Raw genomic sequence first — 6,045 nt, 5'->3', positions numbered from 1 at the left:
TGGGGGTTCAAAACTATTGTGTCCAGCTAATTCTTTGTTTTTCACTTTGAGCCCTTTTATCCAGTCACATTCTTCTGTGTTAAAACTAGACTTCTAACAGAGCAGCAAACAAAGGTTACTCTTCAAAATCTTCTCAGGCTCTGCTGCTGGGTGTAAGATGCTTAGTTATCTTCAAGTACAAAGTTAAAATAATCAGGCCCACACAGAAATGGACTGCTTAATTTTTTGTCAGTGACAATGTTAAACATTAATGCTTAATGTTTTGTCTGTAGTATATGATTTGTTTGTCCTTTGAATTGACAGTCAGATTTGATTGTGAAATACAACATTCAGTCAGTAACAAAGACAAAAGGAGTGCAAATATAAATAGAATTTATTGAAATTTTAAACAAGTTATAGATGAATATCAAAAACTCAACATTAGCCATGACAGCCTGGGCTATGATCAGGCCTAACAAAATGTGTCCTAAAGGCCAAATTCAAAAGCAGTGACACTGCCAACAGTAAGCAGTTCACTGCGTTTGGAGGTGGTCTTTAAGACAATTAACTAATTTACTTAAAAACATATAATTTCCCCTAGGTGTGAGATGAATGTGTCTGATGTGAGGGTGCTCAATTATGGCACCATTTAAACTATGAACAAATGTAGCCATAACACACATTTCCTGGCCTTATCAATCTTTGCTGGATTGCCACCAGCCTCCCACCTGCACCTTTGGGCCAATGAAGAAAATATTATCTTAATGCCAGGATGCTGGAGGTGAAGCTGGTGCAGGTCCTCCTTCATCATGCTGACCAGCTTGACACTGCTGACCTTCCCCATGTCACTGCCGCCACAGTGGATGATGAGAACATCTGGTGCTGCTCTTCCTCGCAGGGAGTGCGAAAAGAAGGAGAGAAGGCCTCCCCACTGCAGTCAGCCAAACCAGCAGACACGGACGCCCGGCATGCTGAGGGTGCTTCCCAAGGTCTCTGCAGCTCTCTGGACACCACGCCGGACATAGCTGTCACCAATGATCCACGCTGTGTATATGAAAGTAAAATGAGTGTAATAAATTACTAGCGTTATATATTTTTAAAAAAGTTGAAGCTTTTTTTTTTAAGATAACAGCTGAATCATTGTTTCAAAGTTTGTTGTATAACGTTAGTTTCAGCTAAACTCAACTTACCTCAAGTTTCGTGAGGGAGCTGGCACCAAGGGAGCAGCCAACACCACAGGGCTAGCCAAAGTAACGTAGCTTCTTAGCCTCGTAGCTTCTTAGCCTAGCTTGTTAGCCTTAGCTAACTTAGCAGCGCTGAGCGAGGTGGGCGTGTTTAGGCAGCCAAGGCTTCCTTTGGCCCACCTCTTTGCCCATTTTTGATTGTCCGGGAGTTGGGCGGAGTCAGGCACCGCCAAGATGGCGACGTCCAGAGCGGAGTATTTTGAGCTTCAAATCCACTCTTCAGAAACGGACGGATGACGTCATGGTGACCATGTCCATTATTTTATACAGTCTATGGTTTAATGTGTGAATCAAATAAACTTTACAGCTCCTAACAGAGATCTCCACCACCAACTAGTGTTTTGGAGGTGTAACTGCAGAGTGATACAGACACAAGTAAAAATGCTCACAACGACATAGACGACATGCGTAGGCTACATGTGTAAGGTCTACGCACAACCATAAATCTTGCTTTACTGACACACACTGACTAAGCGTCCAGCAGAGATTACAGACTAAATATCCAGGGGCCTCATTTATAAAAGAGTGCTTAGGATTCATACTAAAAGTCGACGTGCGCCCAAAAGCTGAAAATGGCGTGTGCCAAAAAATAATCTGATTTATAAAACCATGCGCATGCACACTTGCACAAAGTGTTCTCTTTATAAATCACAGACCTCCTGGAGTTGTGCGCACCCAGATCCGCCTCATATTCCGACATCTACACGCCCTAGTTCAACCATAAATGGTCATGCAAATCACCTCATGAATGCGATCTGCATATAAATAAGCCGGCATGCAAGTGTTCTCTCGTGAGTCACGGCGACAGGTGAGAAACAAACCAAAAAACAGAATTTCTCCGAGACTGAGCTAGAGACCCTTTAACGGGAGGTGGAGGACTGAAGAAAGATTTTATTTGGTGGCCACAGCAGCGGGATCACTAATAAAGCAAAAAAAAGTGGCAACACATCAACGCTGCTGATGCTGTCAGCTGTGTCTGTGGGACTGCACCGACAGTGACAGAGAAATAAAAAGTGGTCTGATCTAAAGGTAGACCAAATATTTCTACTCCTTTACCAACATGTAGTTAATGTGTTGCTTTTAAATTTGAGGATGTTTGACATTGATGTGCGACATAAAGAATCACATTCATTAAAGGTGGAGGCAAAAAGGAGGATGTGCCAGTGCCATCTTATGCAATTACGCACGAGGGTCACCGCAGTATTTATATGTTTATGGCAATCAGTCTGATCAGACTCCCGGCCTGAATTACAGCATGAACCAGTGGTATCCCTGTCCCAAAATACAATGTGTAATTTGAAATACAATTCAAAGATGAAAGTGTAATAGGCGAACACGTTTCTTCATGCCGGTTTTGTCATGAACAGCACATGTCTAAGTAGCGCTGATGAAATGAGTGTAACGGTTGTGCTTAATGGCTGTATTTCGAGACATGATAAATGCACTGGAAATATTTAGCTAAATAAATAAATATATTCCATGCAGCCGCGCCGTCCTCTCCCCCTCCTGCGCTCACAGAGTGGACAATGAGATGTTAGAGGCAGTGCAGTGTAACAGTCAAATATATGAAATGTGCCTTTAACATGATGTATACTGTGTCGCTTAACAGCAACGTCATCAAGCAGCACTTGTTAAGATTTCTGTCTGTTGAGAGCGCACCCAAACGCTGGTCGGACTACACCTATGTGCTCCCGCTTTCCTTTATGTCTCTCAACACAATAGTAATGGTTGTAAGTACGTGTGGCAACTATTGTGTTCATGTGTGGAATTGTAGTAGCCATACAACTGGGCTTGGTAAGGTTGGAGTGTTTTAAGTGGACGTAAAAATAAACAACGAGCATTTGTGAAATCCCACACGTGTGTGAAAGTGAGTTTCTGCCTGTCCTCTAACTCCAAAGAGCTACACGGACCCAAAACCATTACAGCAGATTAAATACATATTTAGAAAGAATTTCGATTCAGGATTTGAGTTGGATTTTACAACGTTTTTATGAAACAATTATCCCTCACTCCAAGCGCAAAATAAGGCTGCTGGATTTAATTTCAATGATAACGTGTATCTAAGGTGGATATAGCGTGACATTAAATTTGTGTGAGACATCAATAAAAATCTGACTCCACTTCTCCACCTCGCCGTCTGCGTCGCCACTTCCCAGTGTCTCCAAAATATGCGCACGCATGACTCAGAGTTTGCTGACAGGTGCGCACATTCTCCCACCAAGTTTATTTTTATAAATCACAACCTTTGCGTGGGAAGTGGCGTCCGCCACTTTCAGGCCCCGTTTTGTGCGTAAGCAAGCTTTATAAATGAGGCCCTATATCATGATTAACTAGTGGAAAAACTTTATTTTCTAACATAGATAATAAACTCTTAAATTAAAAATGAGGAGAACTGAGTCAAAAAATAAAAACGCTCTGTCAGTTCCTACGTTTTCTGACTGAAAATATCAAAGTAATTCACCAAAATGCGAACTCATGCCACAGAATCATGAGCCAGTATTCATGTGTAACGCTCATATTTTGGGAGGCTGTGATCATGTGACCATTGTGTCGCTGGGATTGAAGAAGGAAGTGGTCCTGTAAGGTCGCAGGTCGGGGTGGTGAACAGGTCACAGAACACAGGACTTACCTCCGAAGATCACTGTTCAGGACCGAGTGAACTCTGAGTCTTTATAAAGGACATCATGTTTCTTTTCCTGAAGCCAACCACAGCAACTTTACTTAACTTACCTATCACGTACCTTTACATCAGGACACCACTAGTTCATATGATATCATTACAGGTCATTACACGAGGATATGTAGAAACATTATGGTGCATTTTTATCCAGAAAACGTTGATGTTGATGTACGATCCAGCAGCCAGTGAAGTGTCTATTTCTGTGCTTACAGTAATGTCGATCAATTTTCTTTTGAATTTTACGTGTCAGAGAAACTTTACCACATTTTTCCCACTGAACATCATCCGTCCTCAAACCTGTCAAAGACTCTGTCTCATCTTCCTCACACTCATGTCTCTCTGTCTGTCTAAAGGGATGACCTCTTTCTGAAGTTAGCGCTGGCCTGGTTCCCACTTCAAACAGGACTTAACGTAACCATCACAACCAGGCTGTAAACAAAATACACCACGGTCACATGACTAATGTCACATAAAGCTGTAAACTGACAGTGGACTATTGACGTCTCTCCAGCTCATGTTAACACACACCTCATATCACACATCTAACCAAAAACACTAGGGAACAGGAAGTGCTAATATGCTAACATGCTAACATGCTAACTCGTGTCTGCAGGACTCTGTTCAGTGTATTTGAGATATTCAATTTTGTTTTAAAGCAGATCGACAAAAATCTAAATTCAGACCGACACCAGGAAGATTAAATTAATTAATAAGAGGAGGAGGAGAAACACACACACACACACACACACACACACACACACACCTTAAGAGAATATGTGGGACTCGAACCTGTGACCTTCGTGTTAAGTAACAGTTGGTTCCCATCCAGTCTGTTCTTGTATGACCAATGGAGGTCTAGTCGCCTGTGTGTGTGTGTGTGTGTGTGTGTGGCTTCATTAGTGAACAGAGAAGTTTCTGTTCAGTCGTTTGTTTCAGACGAACTCTCACCACTACTAATGAGAACAACATCACCTCCTGAAACACTCTGTTCCTCCATCAATCTCTCCCTCTGTTCCTCCTCCTCCACCCCCCCCGTCCTCCTCTGAAGAGCTCCTTGTATCATGTTTTTACTCACCTGAAATTTCTGACAGTTCGTTATCAGCAACAGAAGAAACAGATGAAATGTGGTGACAGAGGCTTGAGGTCACAGTACAACAAACTTTTGGACTTTCTAACACATGGTGTGTGTGTGTGTGTGTGTGTGTGTGTGTACGTGTGCGTGTGTGTGTGTGTGTGTGTGTGAGTGAATTTGGGCTGGTATCCCATGGCGACGGGACAGTAGTGAGGTCATTGATATGCAGTGCAGCAGCTCGTAGCTGCTCTGAGACGAAGGATTCCTTCACATGAGTTTCTCTGTCTGTTTTTTTTTCATTGAAAATGAAACCAGATTTTATTTGTTCTTTAAATGTTAAATTAAATGTTTTCAGAGGTTCCTGAGTTCAGTTAGTGTTTGACTCCATCTTGTTTCCTTCGTCTTCATCACATTGTTCCTGACTTTAATTTTAACAGTTTTAGAATTTAGTTTTTAATTTGAGCAAAGTTGTTGTCTGGCTGTTTGTCTTTGAATATTTAACATTATAGAAACAAAGGTTTGTAATTTAAAATAAAATGAATAGTTTTAGTATCTGTAGTTTTTCTCTCCTCAGACTGAAGGTGAGAGATGACTTTAATTGTTTCCTCGTCGACGGACATTTTGTCTTGTTTTTTTTTGTTTTTTTAAAGATTATTTTTTGGGTTTTTTGCCTTTAATCGACAGGACAGTGTGGAATGGGGAGAGAGAGAGTGGGGGGATGACATGCAGCAAAGGGTTGCAAGCTGGAATCGAACCTGCTACTGAAGCAGTGAGGTATCGCCTCTGTACATGGGGCGCCGGCACTATCCACTATTCTACTGACGCCCTGTTTTTGTCTTGTTAATTAACCTTCATTAATCATCAGCCTGATGAAGTCAAATACATCATCATCGAACAACCAGATCGGTTTTAAAACCAGTCCTTCATCATTCTGATGATTCATCCGTCAGTTTTTTGGGTCATTAAAAACTTCAGCTGAGTCACTACGTCTAAACTTTAATGGACCTTCGTCATAACTCTTGAAACTTTCAGCTGCAGACATCGAACAGGTCGAATGACAGATGCCTCAG

At 41.8% G+C, this 6,045-nt stretch overlaps 1 long non-coding RNA gene across 1 annotated transcript; it reads right to left on the bottom strand.

Annotated features, from left to right (window-relative positions):
- Positions 1-355: 355 nt before the first annotated feature.
- LOC125892447 (uncharacterized) lies at positions 356-1,307 on the bottom strand. The gene is made up of 2 exons (XR_007449743.1): positions 1,170-1,307; positions 356-1,023 (listed from the first exon to the last, which is right to left on the bottom strand). It is a non-coding gene; the product is annotated as an uncharacterized LOC125892447 (long non-coding RNA).
- Between the last annotated feature and the right edge of the window lie 4,738 nt (positions 1,308-6,045).

The sequence above is a fragment of the Epinephelus fuscoguttatus genome, linkage group LG7, assembly GCF_011397635.1.
Source record: "Epinephelus fuscoguttatus linkage group LG7, E.fuscoguttatus.final_Chr_v1".
Classification (NCBI taxonomy): domain Eukaryota; kingdom Metazoa; phylum Chordata; class Actinopteri; order Perciformes; family Serranidae; genus Epinephelus; species Epinephelus fuscoguttatus.
This window is presented reverse-complemented; position numbering and strand designations above follow the sequence as displayed.